General features: G+C 37.0%; 1 protein-coding gene across 3 annotated transcripts in view; it reads right to left on the reverse strand.

Moving 5' to 3' along the window:
• Cntnap5 (contactin associated protein family member 5) overlaps window positions 1-22,683 on the reverse strand; it is a 791,405-nt gene that overhangs the window by 372,420 nt on the left and 396,302 nt on the right. The gene's annotated exons all lie outside the window — the stretch shown is intronic.

Here is a 22,683-nt window from a genome sequence, read left to right on the forward strand (position 1 = left end):
GGATGACAAACGTCTCAGGTCTCTAGGTATCCTAAGTAGGAGCCTCTCTTAATTTCCAAGATGACATTTCTTAGTAACTTATGTTTCTTTCTCATATGTGCCCAAAATCACTCTCTACTGAGGACCTGCAACTAAAGGTAAAGAAATAAAAGATTCATTTTTTATTTTGTTTTTTGCTTCTCCCTTGAGCTGAGACATTATCATTTCAACTTCCCCTGCTCTGAGACTAGAATTTATGCCATCAATTCCCCTGGTTTTCAAGCTTGCAAACTCAGACTGAATTATACCACTGTTTATTTCTGATTTTTCCTTGGGTCTTCAGTTTGGAAGTGACAGATGGTAGGACTTCCCAGCCTCCATAATAGTCATTTCCTATTAAATAAATTATTTATATATATTTATATCTATATATATATACATATATATAGATAGATAGTATATGTATATATATATAAACTATGGATATATAAATACCTATATATCCTGATTTTTTTTTCTGTGGAGAAAACTAACACAAATAGTAATAGGGGAGAGGAAGGAAAGGAAACTTATTCATGTGAAAGGTTCAGACATAATTGATAGGAAGTGCTAGTCAGACAAAGAGTGAGGGTCAAGTGTGGCTCCCATTGTCCTCTACTTGCGCAGTGGACTTCAACAGGAAAGAACAGATGTCTCCTGATTGGTGATAGACCATCACACACTTTGGTGGTATAAACTGGTCACTGGCACCACCCCAATAGAGTGTGAGGACACACTAAGAGCAAAAAAAAAAAAAAAAAAAACCTCTTAAACTTGCTCAAAGTTTTCATTTGGCATTGCTCCTATGGTAACCTGACTCCTAAGCACACTTGAGCCTTCCTCCCTCCACCAGGAGTGACCCCTCCTAGCTCTGCACACAACTTTATGCTCTTCCCCCAGGGCAAGTGAAACTCTCTCCTTGTTCACACCTGCAGGAAAATTATTAAATGTACACTACAGCTGTCAAGTTATTAAATGTGCACCTGCAGCTTTACCCATAACCCAACCTCCAAGGTGGCCGATTCTCTACTGTCTTTCCATGTATGTGCTACCTGAAGAAATTGATCATATTTCTTATAATATGGCTTATCATAATTAGCTACTTTTTGACGACTGCATAATTCTTACATAATAGGACATTTGTAATTTGGTATAGAGCATCTTGCTTTTAATTCTGAGAAGAAAGTAAGAGTGTCTAAATCTAGGCATACTGGATTCTTTTCATGAATATTTGCTGAGAAAGCCCTACCTTCCCTCTTGTGTCCTCAAATTGGGAGGATGAAAACAGGGTTGATGTAGGATAGCATGAGACCTCATGCCTGGTGCCTACCATTGCTCCTGTCTTGTTCTGTTTCTTCAGACTTGACACTTTTCTGGATGACTAGAAACAAGTCCTTTCCAGGGCCTCAGTTTCCTTATTGGTGACCTAAGATTATTTGCATGGACACTTCTAGGATTCCCTAAGGTTCTCTTATTCTTGGGTGCCTCAAAATGAATACTTTTCTTCTATCTTTTCTTTGGAGAGGGATTGGTCATCATCTTTTGTTGGCATGATAATTATAATCATGTATTTTTATTTAAAAAGTCTTTTCCAATGAATAATCAGAGCATAAAGAGGGAGAACAAAGCCTTCTCTTGCCGATTCCTGTCTCAATGCAGAAAAGCGCATGAATCACCAAAAATGTTAATGATATTTTTAAAGTACATAGAAAATGATATAAAAAAATCAAAGCCCAATATTTACCAGAGAAGGACAACCAATTTTTGACTGTTTATTCCTCCTCTTCCCTGGAAATACACTCTAAAGTAGTTCACAAAAAGAATGCTAGGTTAATGCTAAACTGTGGAGTGGCTAACAGTTTATTGGAGATGATGGAGTGAGAGAAACTATCTGCAGGGTGTGGATCCAAGTTCTGTTCAATGCTAAGCTTAGGAAAACAGAGACTGAATGTGGGTTGTGAACAGCACCTTCCTTCTGAATGTAACCAGGGGATTGTGCCACCCCATCTGAAGGGTGTCAAATGCTGAGTGAAATCCAATAGAACTTATCCAACTAAAAGCTTTTGTCTGACAGAGGGACTCATCGAAAAGGAGATCTTGCAGTAATAACATAATTATAGCCATCTCATGACTGATGGGTGGGAGTATCATGACAGAAGCTTTCCTTCTTGAAGCTTTCTGACAGGGAGAACTCGATACCGTTTAAGTCTTTGTTAGGTGACTACAGAATGAATCAAATAAATGGACTCTGATCTTTTACATGGAAGGACCAACTTCAGAAGATGCTGCTCTGCTGACAGATGCAATAATGAAACATCACAGTGGGCTGAACATGAGTGTATGAGAAGGAACAGACTGAGCTGTCTTGGGCAGTGAGCTAACGGCTCTCTATGTTTGTAGAACATTCCTTAATATAAAAATCCAGCAACGCTTCATTGGTTACCAGGTATTTTAGCCAGATCTCAATTTATGACATAAATGCCAAAATGTATTAGGCTAGAAAATGGAGCTAGCAGAACTGAGAAATGTTCTTCAATAGGTTAATGGGAAATAAAACACAGCTTCATAATTAAATATATTCCTTTCCTTGTTTTGCTTGAGGTCATTGATGAATATGACCAATTTCAGACCTTACCAGCAAAAGATAATTGTTCCTGAATTTTCTACTTAGCTGTTTGCCTTTACCTTATGTTTCTGTTAGGTAAAAATTTTGAAAGAGAGTGGATTCCTATTTGTAAAACTTGGGTTGGCTTCATAGACTATGACTTATGGCTAATGTGTGTCATTTCTGGTGTATTAATTATCAGTATTTCCCATTCATTGGTATTTTTCCTCCAGTCAAATCAGAATCAAGTAGTTGAATTTGTAAGGGCATTCTTTCTGGACTCATATCATTTTCCCAAAGACCTCTCGTAATATCTACTTTTGGTGAATCAAACCATTTAGATATATGGAAGACTCTCAAACATTAACATCTGCTCAGGTTTCAATGATAACTAGAACATCAGACGTATAAATAAGAGAAATGTGAAGAACATACAAAGGCAGTAGTCTCTCGTCCATCTCAATAAGATGGATACCCCCATTATTCAACCCTTGTAGGGCTTCACCATCCCCAACACTGCTCACCAGCTTGGCAGTAAGACACTAGTCTGGTCTTCTTATGGTATCTAGAATGCTTCCCAGAGGATTATGTATTGAAGTCTTAGTCCTAAGTGCAACTATGTTCAGAGGTGGGACTTTTGGAAACTGATTGGACAATGAGGACTCTGTCCTCATCACCAAATTAACACTTTGATGGCATTATTGGAAGGTGGAACTTTGGTGAAGGAGTTGGTCCTTGGGGGCAACATCTTGTCCCCTTCACCTCTTCATCTCTCCCTTTCCTTTCATTCCCTTCCCTTCTTTTCCATCCCACCCCCCCACTCCCTCTCCTCGTCTCCATGAGCCGGGCAGCTTTCCTCTTTCTCACCCTCTGCCATGATGTTCTGCCTAACCTCAGGCCCAAACAATGGAGCTAGCCAACTGTGGACTAAAACCTCTGAAATCATGAGCCAATGTAAATCTTTCCTCTTTTTAGTTATTCAAATCAGGGATTTTGATCACAACAACAAAAGGCTTGCTAATCCAGAGTTCAAGTCAGCTGGGAAACATAAAAAAAAAAAAATGGGGAGAGTGACCATTCTGTTGAAATAGGGCCTGTGGTCACAGATCAAGGTAGGCTTGTAATTAATTATGAACAAAGCTTGGTGACAAAGATGGAAATGAGAGAAAAGTATTACAAGGGGTGAGCCAGAGAAATGGACAGGGTGGGCAGACTATCCACTGCCACCAGGAATCCTCATTTGTCAATATGGGGAAGTCCTGCTCCATCCCTCAGTTATCATCCCTGAGAGGGGATGATAAGCCAGCCCAGGATAGCTAACTACAATTTTTAAGACCCCAAGGTAATACAGCAGACCCAGCTTGAAGTTCTGCTTACCTTGACTGGTTTCAAAGTTTCATAAATGTGCCACTTCCAAGGGTTATGTTATTGTGCTGTGCTGTTATTTACAAATAATTTTTATTGTGGGTGTTTGTTTTGTTTTTAATCATCATCCAGACATCACAACACCCTGGTGAGTAAAAAAAAAAAAAAAAAAAACTAAAGCTAGCCGTGCAAGGCTGAGCTTCAATCATGAAGCATCAAACAAAGCCAATCAAGCATTTATAAGCTGGGGAAAAATGATCTTGATTCAATCTAATTTGTGGGAAAAGATTTCAAAGCCAGTTCTTGATTTTCCAAATGAGTACAACCATTTCTAATTTGATTTGTCTGAAAACTACCAGGACTGACTGTCATGCTATCAGCAAATGTAGAGGCAGGACTGCCCTATGTGTCAAAACTATTTTCCTGGTTCACAGACTCGGGGAGAGTAAGGGATCAAAGTTAAGACTCTATTTCATGTTCCAAGAGAGACTCCTTCATATTAGCATGTTTTTTACTCAGAAGATACTTATGAAACTGTTCTTAATGGTCATACTGGATTCTCATGGATCAGGACACAGACCAGGAGGGAGTCAGCCTGAGACTTTGCCCACCTCAAGCATTCACAGCAACAAGATGAAGTTTCCAGAACATCGTCATCACAACTGTGATCAAGTGCCATGAAGCTGACCTACATGTTGATGAGATGGCATGCAATAGAGCTATCAAATAGAGTATATTTTGATCTGAGCTTTACAGGACAAGTAGGCAGGAGTTAAGATAGAAGAAGCAGGATTTGTTTAGAGGGGAAATGGGAGGACAAACACTGGGAAGATCATGATGACTTTCAGAAATTTAAGGGAGAATAGATGCTTGTCATTAACATACACAGCCAAGTGTTTGTTCCTGCTAAAGGAAGCCCTCAAGCATAGAAATCACACCTCTTGGAGTTTCATCAAGGGGACATCAAGGAGAAAGGCATATTTAGTAATGGAGGGAAGGCTCCACTAATAGCCTAAGTTCATAGGGAGGTCAGAAGACAGTTTCCACATAGCCTTCTCCTCTCCTCCCAGCAGCTCCAAGCAGGACCAGTGAACAGAGGAGACTGAAAGCCACACACTGTCCATGGCTTCAGAGGTCCTCTTCTGCCTCTGCCTCTTCCTTTTCTCCCTCAAACCTGCTAGTTTCAACATCTTGACTCTGGTCTCAGTTTGGGCTCCGTGTGTGTCTGTCTTGTTTTGGGTCCTGTGCTTTGTGTTTCCTTCCTATGCACTAGAGAGGATCATAGTTCATCCAAGATTTTAGCTTTTGCAAATAGTGGTGACTTTGAGTTTCACATAAATCCCAGAGAAGGATTTTGGGAGTTGGTGGGAGGAGCGTCGGAGAGAATGGAAAATGGACCCAGGATTAAGCTAAAGACTTTTAAGTTTTTAAACTGAAAGATAAAATTGAAGCTTTATTTTGAGAACTCTTCAAGTTTGTTACCAAATATTACAAAAAGATATTTGGAAATATAAATCAAGAAACCAAAAAATATTAATAATCCCTTTGACACATCATTTTGAATTCTAGATATCTATTCTCAAGAAATAATCTGAAATTGGACCAATACTGAACATTATAATATGCAATAAAACAAAACTGGGTCTAAAATTATGGGAATAGTTAAGTAAATCATGGTATATACATATGATATACTATTTGCCACCACTAATGATGAGGTTTATGGTAAACATAAAAATGGCTTACAATTTCAAATTGAATTAATAAAATGCAAATTTGCACACATGAATCAGGTAGAATACAGTAACATAAATATATGTGTATAAAACAGATTAATTTGCTTACTAGTGGCTCTTTCTGGTGGAATTATGGTGATACATAGTGTTATGGCTTGCATATAAAGTGTCCTCTGAAAACTCATGTGTGAGACAATGCAGAAATAGTTAGAAGGTGGAACAATTAGATTAGAAAGAGCTGTAAGCTAATCATGGATTGACCCATTTTGTGGATTGATAATTTGAAAGGATTATGGGCTGAGTGGTAAGTGTGGCAGTCAGAATATGACTAGAGTGATAGGTCACTGGGAATGGGTCTTTGGGATTTACATTTTGTCTCCTCATTCTTCTCTGCTTCCTTGCTGCTATCAACTAAGCAATTTTTATCCATCACATCCTTCTACCATGATTATCCAAGATGGCTTTATGTCAGGCCCAGGGCAATCAAGTCAGCCATCCATAGATTGAAAGCTCTGAAACCATGAACCAAAACAAATCTTCACTCCTCTCAGTTTGTTCTTTCAAGTATTTTGATCATACCAAAATGAAAAGCTTATTTACACATGTAGTTTAAAATTTCTATATTTTCAACATATTTAAAATGAAGCATTATTCTTGAAATGCTACCCAGAGCAATTAGAAGAAAGAAATTAAAGGGACACAAATAGGAAAAACTCAAACTATCACTATTTGCTGATGACATGATTCTATATTTAGAAGATCCAAAAATTTCCACCAAAAAACTTCTAGAACTGATGAATGAATTCAGCAAAGTAGCAGGATATAAAATTAACACAATAAATCAAATACATTCCTATACATCAATGATGATTTCACTGAAAGAGAAATTAGGAAAACTGCCCCATTCACAATAGCCTCAAAAAAAAAAAGGGAAAGAAAGAAAAAAAGAAAAAAAAATGGGAAATCAATCTAACAAAAGTGGTAAAAGACCTCTACAACGAAAGCTACTGAACACTAAAGAAAGAAATTAAGAAGATCTTTATAAGATGGAAAGACCTCCCAGCTTTTGGATAGTCAGAATTAACATTTTCAAAATTGCCAAAAGTATTATACCAATTTAATGCAATTCCTAATAAAATTCCAGCGACATTTTTCATAGAAATAGAAAGAGCAATCATAAAATTCATCTGGAAAAAATAGAAGAAAGTCAAAGCAATCGTAAGCAAGAAAAGTGAAGTAGGAGGCACCAAAATACCAGAACTTAAATTATACTGTGGAGCCATAGTAACAACAATGGCATGGTATTGGCACCTAAACACACAGACCAATGATGCAGAATAGAAGACACAGTGAAAAACCTATAAATTCAGTTATCTCATACTGCACAAAGGTGCCAAAAACATATATTAGAGAAAAAAATAGCCTTTTCAACAAATTGTGCTGGGAAATTATGTAGAAAAATGAAATTAAACCCCTCTTACTCTGCACAAAAATCAACTCAAAGCGGATGAAGGATTTAGGCATTAGAACAGACACCCTGCACCACCTACTAGAAGAAAATATAGGCCCAAACCTTCTCTATGTTGACTTAGGAACTGACTTCCTTAACAAGACTCCTAAAGTGCAAGAAATAAAATCAAGAATCAATAAATGGTATGGAATCAAACTAAAAAGATTCTTCACAGCAAAGGAAGCAATCAATAATGTGAAGAGAGAGCCTACAGAGTTGGAGAAAATCTTTACAACATGCACCGCCAATAAAGCATTAATTTCCAGGATATATAAAGAACTCAAAAAACTTAACATCAAAAAAAAAAAAAAAAAAAAGAAGGGCTGGGGATGTGGCTCAAGTGGTAGCGTGCTCGCCTGGCATGCGTGCGACCCGGGTTCGATCCTCAGCACCACATACAAACAAAGATGTTGTGTCCGCCGATAACTAAAAAATAAATATTAAAACACTCTCTCTCTCTCTCTCTCTCTCTCTCTCTCTCTCTCTTTAAAAACAACAACAACAACAACAACAAAAAATAACCCAATCAATAAACGGGCTAAGGAACTAAGCAGACACTTCACAGAAAAAGAAATAAAATCGATCAACAAATATATGAAAAACTGTTCAACATCTCTAGCAACTAGAGAAATGCAAACTAAAACTACACAGAAATTTCATCTCACTCCAATCAAATGGCAATTACCAAGAATACAAACAACAATAAATGTTAGCAAGGATGTAGGGAAAAAGGTACACTCATACATTGCTGATGGGACTGCAAATTGGTACAACCACTATGGAAAGCAGTATGGAGATTCCTTAGAAAACCTGAAATGGAACCAGAATTTGACCCAGTTATCCCACTCCTGGATTTATACCCAAAGGACTTAAATCAGAATACTACAGTGAGGCAGCTATAGCAATGTCTCAATTTACAATAGCTAAACTATGGAACCAAACTAGGTGCCCTTCAACAGATGAATGGATAAAGAAATTGTGGTACATATACACAATGGAATATTAATCAGCCTTAAAGAAGAATGAAATTATGGCATTTGCGGTAAATGGATGGAACTTTAGAATATCATGCTAAGCAAAATAAGCCCATCCCAAAGAACCAAAGGCTGAATGTTTTCTCTGATATGCAGATGTTAATTCGCAATAAGGGGAGGTAGTGCTAAGGAAGAATAGAGGACTCTGGATTAGGCAGAGGGGAATAAAGGGAGGGGAAACAATATGGGGGTAGGGATTATAGTAGAATTAATTGGACATTATTACACTATGTGTGTATGTGATTACACAACTTGTATTAACTCTACATCATAAACAACCAGAAGAATGAGGAGTTATACTCCATGCATGTATGATGGGTCAAATGCATTCTACTGTCATGTATAACTAATTAGAACAAATGAAAAATAAATAAGTAATGAAAAAAATGAAGCATAGAGTATTGTTTGTTGTTTTGTGGTGCTGGGAAGAGAACTCAGGTCTTCACTCATGCTAGGTCACTGCTCTAACACTGAGCCATCCTAATTTAAAAAATTAAATAAACAGAGGCCAGGGTAAAAAAAAAAAAAATAATCCAACACATGAAAATCAAAAAGTTCAATAAAGCACATTAAAAGAATTAAGCATAGAATCACAATCATCTTCATCGAAGCAGAAAAAGCATTTGACAAAATTCACAGTTCTTTCATGATGAAAATTTTCAACAAATTAGTTATAGAAGGAATAATCCTCAATAGAATAAAGAACTCATATGACAAGCCTATGTCTATCGTCATTCTCAACAGCAAGGAGTTGAAAACTCTCCATCTGAGATCAGGAGCAATGTAAGGGTGCTCATTCTCACCACTTCTGTTTAATAGAGTACTGGAAGCATCATCACGAGCAACTAAGAAAGGAAAAGAAAAAATGTCATTGAAACCATAAAAGGAAGAATTAATATTATATCTATTACATATCTTCTATTTATAGAAAACCCTAAGGACTCCACTAAAAATTTGTTAAAACTAATAAACAAATTCAGTAAAGTTGCAGGACATAAAACTAAAATTAAAAAGATCAGTTACACTTCTACACATTAAGAGAAGACTCTCTGAAAATGTACAATGATATAAAAAAGCTTAGTAGTGGGCTGGGATTGTGGCTCAGTAGCAGAGCGCTTGTCTCACACATATCAGACACTGGGTTTGATCCTCAGCACCACACAAAAATAAATAAAATAAAGGTACTGTGTCTATCAAAAAAAAATTGAAAATAAAGCTTACTAATAACTTTAACCCAGGAGGTAAAATATCTTTATGCTGAAAATTATAAGACATTGTAAGAAATTGAGGACACATAAATAAATGGAAAGACATCCCATGTTCATAGGTCAAGAAAATCAACATTGTTAAGATGTTTATACAGCACAAAGTAAGCTATATATTCAATGAAATCATAGCAAATTTACATAGGCATTCCTCACAGAAATATAAAAAGAAATCCAAAAATTTGAATGGAACCACAAAAGATCCCAAATAGTATAAAGCAATTTTGAGATAGAAGAACAAAGTTAGAGGCATCGCACTTCCTGATTTCAAAATGAATTACAAAGCCATACTAATCAAAATAGTATGGTACTGGCGTACATATACATAAACCAATGGAGCATTATCCAGGTCTCAGAAATAAATCCATGCTCACATAATGAACTGTCATTTGAAAAGGGTATCAAGGATGCACAATGGGGAAAAGATATTTTCTTTAATAATGCTTAAAAATAGGATGCACCCCTACAAAAATGTTAAATTGGAATTGTGCCTAACAAAAATTCATTTAAAATAACTTCAGCACTTAAATACTATAGCTAGTTTTAATAAAAAAGAGCATTGCAGTTTCAGATCTTATATTTAAATATTTAAAAGAAAAAAATCTTTGTTTGACATCATTCTTTACAATAATTCTTTCTTTTTTTCTTTCTCCTATTTTTTTTTCCCTGCAGTACTGGAGATTGAACTCAGGTATACTTTACCACTGAGCAACATCTTCAGATGTACTATTTTTTAAAAAATACTTTTTATTTCAGACAATGTCTCACTAAGTTACTGAAACTGGCCTAGAACTTCTGATCCTCCTGCTTCAGCCTCCAGAGTAGCTGAGATTACAGGTGTGCACCACCATGCCCAGTTTGGCAATGCCTTTAAGTATGGCAACACAAGCACAAACAATGAAAGTAAAATAAAAAAGTAAGAATACCTCAAAATCAAAATATTCTGCACAATAACAAAAGCAATCAACATATGGAAAGACCATGCACAGGATGGGAGAACATATTTACAAACTCTATATCTGATGAGGATAATATCCAAAATATCTAAGGAATTCATACCACTCGGTAGCAAAAGCAAAACCAACCAACAAACAAAATCCCCCCAAAACACAAATAATCTGATTTGTAAAACTGGACTAAGAATCTAAACGAGGATTCTTCCAAAGCAGATATTCATTTAGCCAACAGGCACATGAGAAAGAGCTCACAAGGGAAATGCAAATCAAAACCACAATGAAATATCATTGCAATCTGTTAATAGGACTATTGCCAAAAAGATATGAGGTAAGATGTCCTTACAAAGTTGTGGAGAAAAAGAAATTGGGGAACCTTACAGGAAATAGTATGGAAAGTCCTCAAAAACTTAAAAACATATCTACTATATATCTGAGTGGTATTACTTCTTTTTTTCCTTCTTCTTCTTCCAGTACTGGTGATCAAAGCCAGTGGTGTTCTTCCATTGAAGTGCATTCTCAATCCTTTTTGACTTTTCATTATAAGACATGGTCTCACTAAGTTGTCTGGGTTGGCCTCTAACCTGTGATCCTCCTGCCCTGTCTTCCCAAGTAACTTGGATTACAGGTGTGTGCCACTGGGCCTGGCTTGTGTTACTTTTTTACATGAAAAGACTCATATAGTGACATTTACTGTTCAAAGAGATTGTGGTAGAGATCTCTAACTATCTACTCAACATCCACTCTCTTTACTTTTCTTGAGAGTGGAATGTTCATGAACTTAAGGTGACAACATGCCCAACTGGGTGACTACATATCCCCACTTCCCTTGCATATATATGTGGCTATGTTGACTACAGAGGCTACTGGAATACCTGAAGTAGGCTACTGGAGTAGCTTGTTAGGAACCTTAGGATGGAGGAAGGGGATGAAATGGCCAATCAGAAGGACTGAAGGATCTAGGAGGATTGAAAGTACTTATGGGACTGATGGTCCTGTTTTTGTTTTGTTTGAGACAGTGGTTCTATAAACAGTGAATAGGAACATTTTAAGTGGTCACCAGATCCCTAATAATTGTTATAGGCTGAATTGTGTACCACCCAAAATTCATCTGTTGAAGTTCTAACCCCTAGAAACTCAGAATGAGACCAGAATAGGAAGAGCTAACTAGTTAATCAATTAAAGAGAGAACAGTGCTCTCTCTGGTGAGGACAAATCATTTCTGCTGAATTGGGGAAGTCTTAGGCTATGTTAGTGGGGAGAGGCACCCAAACATCATCTTTTAACACTATTTCCAGGCAACTGAGTCAAACGGGGCCAAGTATCTCTTAAGTTTGTTCATTGATCTCTCAGTCCAGAGAAGGTCAACCTTCTTCAGAAGATGATCCAGGATTAAATAGGGAGATTTTAAAGAAATATTTATTATGCAACTTCTATTTGTATTGTTTCGCTTATCTATATATAGGGAACTCAAATTACTCCTTTCTCTTCTCATAAAAAAAATCATTAATTTATTCAGTATGTATTGATCAACTTTTCATAATGAAATTTTATTTTAGTTAAAATTTAGAAACACAGTAATTAGAAAAGGTTATAAAATATGTATAAACCATACCACAGTAGTTAAGTATGGATTTGCACCAGGTAGACTAGGAATGGAGACTAAGTTCTGTAACTTATTTGTCATATATCTTGGTGAAGTCACTTTAATTTTGGGGGTGGTACCAGGGATTAAACTCAGGGACACTTGGCCACTGAGCCACATTCCCAGCCCTATTTTGTATTTTATTTAGAGACAAGCTTTTGATGAGGCTGGCTTTGAACTCACGATCCTCCTGCCTCAACCTCCACAGCCACTGGCAGTACAGGCCATGCACCACCATATCCGGCTACACTAATATTTTTGAGCCTTATTTTTCTCAAGTCTAAACTAAAACCACAAATAATTATTCATTTTTTAGAGCTATTTCAAGGATTAAAATAAATAAATATATGAAAATCACTTGATGAAATATCTGGGACATGCTAAATATTTAATGTTATTATTTTCATTATAATGTATATTAATAACAAGGAAAAAAGGAATTGAAAACTTCATTAAAAAAGAACAGAAAATATGTACCCGTATAATACTGATGCCTTTGATCAGAATTTAAGCATTTTTTCCTGCTTTTCTGTATTTTTCTAATTTCCTATGAGTTGAAAATATTGATTTTTGTCATGAAAAATAGAAATAATATATATATATGATATCTTATTGGTTCATATTTTGAACCAATACTTTGCTGGTTAACAATGGTGAGATGTTTGTGAAATTTTTTATCAAAGCCTGCCTAGTAAATAGTGGCATCTTTTGGAACTTTCCACTTTTCCATTTTCCTTGGGAAGCTGGCAGTGGCTGCTCCTTGAGATGACTCAATTCTCAGTGTGGTTGTGTGCAAATACACTGTGCAGATGGGGATCCACCATACAGCATGTAACTGAAGTAAATGGTGGGCTTTAGAGCATCCCTCATTCAAAAGGACATATTTGTTGACCACATCAAAAGTGGTTTATGGAAATATTTGTTGACCACATCAAAAGTGGTTTATGACCAATAAACATATGCACATTTATCCTTGTTCTGGATCTCAAAGTTATGTTTTAAAAGGCCCAATCATTCTATAGTTTTCATTTTTAAATTATCACTAGTTGCAAAGGTAAGATGTTTCCTTAACTACCAGATGATATTGATGCCACAAAGATGAATATGAACGTGTTTCAAAGGGTTTCTTCCTTGGCTGAAGCAAGGCAAATTCGGGACTTTTTTAAAGTTTCAGGAAAAAAAATTTTTTTGAAGTAATTACTGTCCACCATGGAGAAGACCAGATATCTCCATGGACTGACTGACAAATAGAGCAATGAGCTGAACTAAAGGGTTAGAGAAAATGTAGACTGAAATGGCTGTGAGACAAAAAGATGTCAAAAGAGAAGGGTGAACTGCCTGAGGAAATCAGAGATGGAATAGGAAAAGGTAGTTTTTATGAGAATAGTAACACAGGAGATCCTCAGATAGAAGGGTACATTGTTCAGGTGCTTCAAATACAAGCACTTGTACAGAGCCCTAAAGTTTTCAAATGTGAGAAGTTCTTTTTAATGCAATAAATCATATGGGCTCATAAATAAGAGTTGTCCTTTTGGTATTTTTTTAATTGAGCATACCTACAGTAACAAAGTTAAAAAAAAAATCATGTTTTACTAATCACAAAAGTTCAGACCTATTTCGAGATTTTGTCCTACATACATGTGTGAGACGTGCTAGTATTATCTAAGACTGTTCAGGTGATATATGAAATTATGAATGTAGGTATGTCTCCTTTTGTTTTCCCAAGTGCTTCCTTTAGATGTCCAAACCTAGATTTTTTTTTTTTTTTTTAAGGAAAAAAGGCAACTTGTGGATGTGCCAGTTATCCATTTCTGAGTTTCAGTCCTGAAGTCACCTGTATTTACGCTGATTTTGATAATGGAGATGGATCCTATAAATATTTCTTTTCTCTTTTGTCAGATAGCTTGATCATTAGTGTTAGGAATGTTTTTGTTGTTGTTGTTTGTTTGTTTGTTTTGCTACCAGGGATTGAACCTAGTAACACTTAACCACCGAGACTAATCCCCAGCGCCATCCCCCCCTTTTTTTTGAGGCAGGGTCTTGCTAAATTGCTTAGGACCTTGCTGAATTGCTGAGGCTGACTTTGAACTTGCGATCCTCTTGCCTCAGCCTTCTGAGCCTCTAGGATTACAGGCATTCCCCACCACTCCTGGCTAATGTTAGGCATTAGGGGGCACTAGAGGGCCGCTGAAGAGAGAAAAAGGCAGAAAAATACTTCCAAGTTCCTGTCTTCTTGTCATTTATTGGGAAGCCCAGGGCTGTGCATAGGTAAGTTACAATTTCACTCTCTTTGCTAGAGATTGATTACTCCACTTCAGACAGACACTCCAGATAGCTAGGTTCTCTGGCAAGATTGAAAACTGTAAGCCTCATTTTCCTGTGGTAACCACACCCTCTTTAAGAAGTCTGGACAGTCCATATGTAGGAGCAGCTTTCCTGGTCCTTATTCCTTCACTGTCCACTTTCCTTCTTGACCGCTTAGAATACTCTTTTAACCTTTTTAGTAGTGAAAAACCTTCTAATAGCTAATATATATATAATTCATTATATTTATTATATGTATATATAATTAATTATATTTATTATATATAATTCATTACACATATATACATGTGTGTATATATATTATATATATATATATATATATATATATATATATATATATTATATATATATTCTTTTTCAAATGACCTGGGCCTTGATAGATAGATACCTCTTCTAAAGTTTGTAACAAAAAGTATAGATTTTCTCAGAAGCCAGTCCATATTCACACATGGAACAATTTCCATATTGGGTCCTCTTGCTCTGACAAAGAACACTTATAGCAGATTGTTAGGAATTTTAAAGACAGATAAAAAGTTTAATTATACCTATGACATTCTTATCTAAAACTTAACCTAGAGTTTTTAGCCTCTATCCATAGGTAGACTTCAGGAGTAGCAATAAGATCTCAAAAACATTCTGCAAAAGAAAATATAACTATAGTTTTCATTGTATTCTTGTGACCCTTAAGATATTATTAATTTCTGATCTAATCTTTAATATTGCATTAATAAAAGGCCACTTATAGATAAGGATAGAGATCATTTATAGGAATATGTTCTTCACAGGGAACATTCAACAAGAAACAGTGAACACAATGGAAGAATAAGATTAGTGGAATCACATCGCTAGCTGCTAGTGATGTGAATTAAACAATATCCCAGAAATCACTTTGCATATGTAAAGTAGGCATTATTAGTTCTACTATGTAGATCAAGACTTTGAAGCAGGGAGAGGTTTAGTAACATTATCCAGATTCTGTATCAATTATGAGATAATGCTGGGATTTTATCTTACTGCCTTTAAAGATCAACCTCTTCATCAAAAAGATATTTCTTCCTTCATAAACATTTCCTTGATATCTATCAAATATTCAACACTATGAGTCTTATAGAATATGTGAAACTTTCCAAACACTTAGAGTTATGGGAATCACTATTTGCAATAAATAGACTAGAATAAAACATTATTTCTTATGTCTCCACCTTGAGATGTTTGCAAATACTATGCCTCTGCTTGGACTTCCTTTTTCTCTCCTTGGAATTATCTGGAAGATACCCTTTCTTCACAGTTTAAGCCAAGTTCCTACACTCTTAATGAAGTCTTGAACCTACTAGCCATTTTCCTTAACACTGGGAATTATGTTAGAAACTTACCCACAGGGTACAGTCGGTAGCTGGTGCATGGTAGTGAGAAGCACAGTTGGGTCACACAGGCAGGGACATGGTGAAAAATAAGAAAACAGATGGTTGGAAAGTCATAATCGTGGAAAGTAAGCAAGGTTGGAAAAAAAATTGTGTGAAATGATGAAGACAAGTGACATGAGAAGGAGAGGGCTATTAAACTGGTGGCTGGAAGTTCTAAGAGGATGACCCAGGGAGTTCATTAGCTTTGAATTCTGAGTAATGGAATCATAACATGGCACTCAATGTGCAGATGCTGAGAACAGAAAGAGTCTAAGATTTTGCACATTTAGAATCATGTAATATTGGCAATGCACACAGTAAATGCTTAACAATTATATTTTGAATAAGTGCTAAAGTGGGTCATATTGTATGTCTATAAAGTTCACAATAAGGGAAGCATTTGGACCTCAGCTTTTGAAAGGTGGGCATGAAACACACTTGGATGGGGTGAGCAGAATGCACATTCAACAGGACCCCTTGCCCTAACCCACCATAGGTTCAGAGTAGACATGGCCCTATAATTCCCCACACTGGGCTCCTGGAAGACATTAGAAATCTAATGTGGAATTGAGAAGGCAGGACACATACATACATAGCAGGTTTACACTAGCATGACGTAATGGCATTTTGATATTTTAATTTTCAAGTCTCCACATTTTTGCTCAATAGCCACTGGCCCAAACCTCCTGAATGGCTCTGTATTAGTCAGGGTTCTCTAGAGGAACAGAACCAATAGGAGGTATGATTATAAAAAGAGGATTGATTAGATTGGTTTAGACAACCAAAAGCTGGATAGTCCACAATGGCCGTCTGCAGGCTAGAGAGCTGGAGGAACAAGTAACTGTACAGTCTAAGATGCTGAAGCCTGAAAACAAGAGGGATCAACTATGATATCCCAGTCTGGGACTGACAGCTTCTGGAAATTCCCTGAAGTATCACTGCAATGTCTGCTTTGGAAGACTGAAGGACCTAGGGTCTGAAGTCCTTAGGTATTCGCAGCAGCAATTAAGAACCCATTCAAGAAATATGGAGCTTGCAACTGCTGCTGCTTCCTTGCTCTTCCAACTTTTATTCCATCCAATCTTTCAACCTATTGGACAGTGCTACCCACACTTAGGGAGGGTCTCCTCTTCAGTTTGCTTTTCCACATGCCAATCATTCCTAGTCACATCCTCATCAACACACCCAGAAGCCTCTTAACTCTTCTGCATCTCTTAATCCAATTGAGTGGGCATTTTAAATTAACTATTTCAAGCATCTTCAAATCTGGACTTGCTGCCTATTTTCCAGTCTCCCTTTGGCTTCCCCACAATGCAGTGCCTTGGGACCGCAAAGACTTCTTTATTGCTGCAACCAACTCAATATTTTTATTATCTCCCTGGTTCATAATATGAATTCTCCTGTGAGTGAGCAGAAGGATTCTAGTTGGAGACTGGGTCAAGGAGGAGGTGAAGGAGAAAAAAAAAGAAAGTAGTTGGCACAGGAGACATACAGATGGGAAGGCTGAGAGGAGGATACCCATCCAGTGAACTTCAGAAATGGCAACTAGTCTGGGCATGGCTTTAAAAAAAAAAAAGAGGCACTTGTGAGAAAACATGAAACAAATCTTTATACTGTAAGAACAGTTTTGAGACCTTTCTGCACAAATTTCTATTACTTTGGTGCAGCCATCAGATACTCCCATCAAAAAGACCATTTTCAGAATTAAGCTTCTCCACAGAGACCCCTCCCAGCAAGATTGTAACATGGAAGCTTCTCTCCTAGTCAACAAGATTTTTACAAAGAAAGTTAGCAGGATTTTTGCAGAGAGTTCATTGTGGTTTCAGGATTCCTCTTTCTTATAAAAGACAGGTTTCTCTTTTTTGTAAAAGCTAGGTCTGAAATCAAGCTCCTTGCTGTGCAAAAGTTATTTTATCTGTTTTTTCAGTAGATATTTGTGAAACCTCTGTCTAACCTAGGAATATGAGACAAAGAGCAACTGTTACGTGTCCAGCCACTCTCATGTAACCAACTCACTAAGTATAAATCTGAAAGAATTTCCAGACTGGGGATCCAGAGACTTTTTTAGGCATTAAACCCTATGGACTGTTGTAGCTTAAATAAACCTGCTTCCTGAAAATTCCTCAGGTGTCCTCATCTGTTCTACATCAGCTTAGAAGAAATATAAGAGCCACTGGAAGTGGAGGGTTGAATCTGGGAAGCATTTATTCCCTGCACAGGACTCTCTGCCATCTCCTGCATCCAGAAAGAAGAGCCTGGAAGCCAGATGCCAGACACAGGAGGGGCTAAGTGCCACAGGACAAGTGGAGCCTTCATCCTTCGCCACCTCTTTTCTTTCCCTCACTTAAGGCAAAAATCGTGCCCTAATGCTTGCACACTGCAACAGATACCCAGGAGATATTTCTTCTGTAATTAGCTAATGACACGGGACCATTTCTGAAACACCTCATTGCTCTCTAACACCCACGGAAGTAGTTCTGCTCATGGACTTTCTCAGCCTTGTGTGTATGTGTGTGAGTATATTTTTTCCTTCACTTTTATGTGAAAGTCATTCAGGACTCTAGGAAAAAAAATAGATGTATAATAAAAATGAATAAAAGCTGATGGTGTAGTGCTTTCCAGAAAAAAGGAAAAAGAGTGTGAATGACACAGTGGCTGACTATATATCATTGGCTTTCTCTAGCCCCAACTATAAAGTATCTTTCAGTATAAAGTGTGGATAATAATGTCTGCCCCCTGCCTGACTCACACAGATGTGTCAGGGACAGAGGAACTAATATGACCCTGGCTCCCATCAGTCATCTCTCCACTCACTGTGCCTTTGGCATGAGCATTGTGGTCCGTGGCATCCTGTCTATAAGATAACTCTCTGAAACAACATGCCTTCAAACGCAGGAGTTATCATTGCTGCTGATAATGGGGAAAAAAGCAAAAAGAAGAAACATGCTCAGCTTCTTAGTTGGAAGTAGTACACAGCAGAAAAGCACCTGAGTACATTTCGGCTTTCATTTATCTCCATTCTTGTAAAGTCACTTGAATATTCATATGACTCGACAACATCGGATAAAACTAGAAGACTAAGAAGACTCCTTGTACACTGTGGGGTGCACAGAACTTGGTGAAGACTTCAGAAAATAGAATTGAATAAAAAATATACATAATCTATAACCCAATAACCTACATTTTCAGTCATCTATTTTAAATGTCAGAAAATTACTTTCACACTGTAGTTGTCATTTAGGTGGTTTTTCAGCAATAGACATTCAGACAACTCAAATTTTAATGTACTGGGTTCTTAAATGAACAATGGTAAATTGATTTAATGTTTTAAGTAACATTTATAAATACAGATTGAAAATTTTAATGATATTGAAAATATCTAAAGAATGTATTAATATGAAAAATCAAGACATAAAATTATCGTTAAAATATTGTCTATGCTATATAAAAACATTCATTTAAAATATGAAACTGAAATGCATATGGATAAGAATAGTGTCTATCTGGTTGGTGTTCATTTTTGAACATTTTGCATTTTCATTTTCATTAAGGAATATATATATATATATATTGGGCTGGGATACAGCACTTGCCTAGTATGTGTCAGGCTGTGGGTCCAATCCCCATCATGTGTGTGTGTGTGTGTGTGTGTGAATGTATACAAACACAAAATGTATTTTTTCCCCTCTTTGGTGTTGGGTATTGAACTCAGGGCCTGGCACAAGTTAAGTAAGTGACCTATCTTTGAGCCACAACCACAGTCATTAAAAACATTTTTCAAAACTTTCTGAAGTAATTTTTTTAAAATAACTTCAAGTAATACTTTTGTCACATGAGTAAATAACACTGATCACCTTAGGAAATAAGGTCAAAGCTGGTTACAGTGGCACATGCCTGTAACTGCAGCAGCTAAGGAAGCTGAGGGAGGAAGATAGCAACTTCAAATTCAGCCTCAGCAATTTAGCAAGACCCTGTCTCAAAATAAAACATAAAAAGGGCTGGGGATGTACTCAGTGGTTAAGTGCCCCTAGGTTCAATCTCTGGTACACACGCACACAAAAAAAGAGAGAGATAAGAGAGATGAGAGAGAGAAGGAGGAGGAGGAGGAGGAGGAGGAGAGAGAGAAGAAAAATAAAGTTTTAAAACCAAGAGAAAGACTTATGTGATAATGTGATGGCATTAAGAGGTGGGGCCTTGTAGAAGTTCATAAAATCCTGAGGTCATTGGATTAATGCCTTTAGCAAATAGGCTCCAAAAAGCCTGCAGGCCCTCCCATGGTACGGTGTGAGGACATAGTGAGATAGCTACAGTGTTCAACCCAGGAGAGGCTTCTTCTAAGTCTCTACCATGCTGGCACTCTGACCTATAATTTCCCAGCCTCCAGAACTGTGAAAATATAAACACAGTTGTTTATAGGCCACCTGGCTTATGGAATTTTGTTATAGCTACCCAAATGGATCAAGACAATGACCATGCCACTGTTAGCATATTTATTTATTTTTCCTTCTTGAAGTTACATTATTCTTCATATGACCTTGAACTGTTTAATCTCAATTTTCTGAACGGAAGGAAGGAAGCATCTGCTCAGGAAGCTAATAACTTAGAAATTGTTTTTTCCAAGGTATCAGAAGAACAAAGCCCAGAGCAGGTGAAGTGAATGTCAGACTGGTCAAATGGCAGTGGAAGGCAGCAGGAACACGCAGAGAGAAGACGTGATACGTTAGCTGCTTTTTCAAATGATTCCTTCCATCAAGGGAAAGTATCATTTATCACAGAGCATACTCACAGAGATGAAACATGATCTTGGGGACAAGCTAAAGAGATTATAGGCTTCACTAGACAGTAGGGAGTTTTCAGTGAATGATTTTCATGAGCTTCTGGGTCACAGGAAGGTAAGACAAAGGTTGCTGTCACTAGATTTCTGTGTGTGTGTGTGTGTGTGTGCATGCGCGCATGCACGCACAGATGAGAATGTGTATGTGTTCTCAATTACACATGCACTTAACTCTTGAAGAGTTTTTTGACTGTGGAGTTGTGATAAACAAACAACTATGCTCTAATGATTTGCATGACAGGAGGAGATACAAACAAAAATGAAAAACTTCACAAAAACTGATTGTTGTTGTTACTTATCTGGATGTCTATTTTACCCACTCCACAGTGCATCATATTTTTTTAAAACATCTTATTTTAAAAGAGTCCATCATTTGATCAAGCCTAGATTAGAACTGTCACTAAATTTCCTCAAATGAATGAGATGGATAAAATTACAAATGTATTTACTTTGAACCCAATTTATGATTTATATAATTCAGGAGTAAGCTAAAATCCAGATTCAGAAATGACCATGAGCTCTTTCCAATATATTTTTATTATTTGGAGACTGGATGTGATGTTATTAGTTATCTATGTAATATGGTGAATAAATATTGGCTTACATGCCAACTTCAGTTGAATGGGTGGGTAGATGTTTTACTTAGGAACAACTCCTCCGAGTATTAGGTGCTAACTGTGGACCATGTACTGTACCAAACACACGGCAGGTAGATTTAATCTATACACTAACACTTTGAAATAAGCACTCTAATTTCCCCCATTTTATATATGAGGATGCCAGTGTTTGGTAACTACCCAGGTTTGTTAGCTGAGTGAGCAATGGAGTAGGGCTTAGGAATAGAGGCCCCCACGCTCTCCACCATTATGTAACATCTGGTACTGTCCCGAACACTGGATTGAGAAGATCATTAGGTTTGCCTCTAGAGCAAGTTGAAAGGTATTTTGTAATTAATTTTCATTTCTAATCATGAGGTTGTGCTTAGTATTGGCTATCGCCCACCAAATTCCTTGATTTTAATGATTTGAGACAAACCCACAGAAATGAATTGACATAGTCAATCAGCTCCAAAGCCAATTCTATAACTACAGTCTTAGCTATTGGTCACTTTGTTTTCCCTCCTCCTCCTTTGAAGACAAAATAAAGTAATATGATCTTTGGGGGCTTTTATTTTAATTGAAAAAAATAATAATCATTTTAACACCTATAATGAAGTGAATGAGATTTCAGACAACTGCCAGACAATCATGTTCCTCTCTTTGCCTCTTGAGAGGAGGTGTGATGCTCAGGAAAGGATGGCTCAAAAGAAAGCATCATTTCTCATGGAATTCAAGGTATGAAATTAATCATGTTCGGGAAACCATCAGGGCAATATGTTTTTTATATTATACATATTATAATCCACATTACAGGTACTGTACACACACTTCAATGGGCCATTTACTTTCTGATTGTTTATTATATGGTGCTATATTAGCATAGGATAGAGGATTTGAGGAAGAATAGCGAGTTATTTTTTATGTCTACTTTAAGCTGTTAGTTTTACTGCGTTTCAGAGTGTGCAGGATCGTCCTGTAGTCAAATCGAGCTATAAAGACTAAATTGAATTATCCCCATGGAACAGCTGTTAAATCTCCAGGGAGTGGGCAGGTCCCACAAGAAAGGGATGACAGATTGCAATGGGGATGCCGCCTGAATGCAGCCAGTAGGAAAGGCTTGTGGTACATGAGGCAAAGGCTGGCACTTTTGTGAGCCTCTAATCTGCATTTTATAATTTATGGGCATTACCATGCTCTTCCTGCCTGATTTGTTGATTTCTTGAATCGCCTGATAAAATGAACTTCCCAAGGCTCTATAGTTGAGAGAGAATCTGTGAACACTGGAAAAGATCAAAAACACCCTTCCTTTCAAAAACCCTTACTTGGCATTGCAATGACTTAGTGACTTAGAGTACAGCTGATTTGGTGCTGTTGGGGGAAATTTTAAGCTT

The sequence above is a fragment of the Callospermophilus lateralis genome, chromosome 9, assembly GCF_048772815.1.
Source record: "Callospermophilus lateralis isolate mCalLat2 chromosome 9, mCalLat2.hap1, whole genome shotgun sequence".
In the NCBI taxonomy this organism is placed as follows: Eukaryota; Metazoa; Chordata; class Mammalia; order Rodentia; family Sciuridae; genus Callospermophilus; species Callospermophilus lateralis.